The sequence below is a fragment of the Meleagris gallopavo genome, chromosome Z (assembly GCF_000146605.3).
Source record: "Meleagris gallopavo isolate NT-WF06-2002-E0010 breed Aviagen turkey brand Nicholas breeding stock chromosome Z, Turkey_5.1, whole genome shotgun sequence".
NCBI classification, from domain to species: domain Eukaryota; kingdom Metazoa; phylum Chordata; class Aves; order Galliformes; family Phasianidae; genus Meleagris; species Meleagris gallopavo.
This window is the reverse complement of record NC_015041.2, coordinates 28766075-28766426: the sequence shown is the minus strand read 5'-3', so window position 1 is coordinate 28766426 and position 352 is coordinate 28766075. Positions and strand designations below refer to the sequence as shown.

At 34.9% G+C, this 352-nt stretch overlaps 1 protein-coding gene across 2 annotated transcripts in view; it reads left to right on the top strand.

Annotated features, from left to right (window-relative positions):
- Positions 1-352, top strand: part of NFIB (nuclear factor I B) — a 177725-nt gene that overhangs the window by 83875 nt on the left and 93498 nt on the right. The gene's annotated exons all lie outside the window — the stretch shown is intronic.

Below are 352 nucleotides of genomic sequence, written 5' to 3'. Positions count from 1 at the left end.
CAGGAAGTAGTAAGTTGTTTTGAGATGGTATTAAGTCTTTAAGTTACAAAATCTAGATTCCACCTTAAAAATGTTCCATACTGTACGTTACATAGCCTGTGGTGCTGTCTAGCTGCCAAATATCTATCAGAGAGTGATTTATGATATATGATATGTTCCTCAGCCCAAGTGGAGACTGTTTAGTTGAAACATGAGAAAGGAGAGGCCTTGTGTTCTCAAAACCATGATGACAAGTTTCTGTTTGGCTTTCTGAGGGAACATATAGTACAAAACGTGCCATATTTTACAATGCCAAAACTTATGTAAGGAACAAAACTAAATTCCTTAACTCTTGTTTTAATTAGATTTTAGT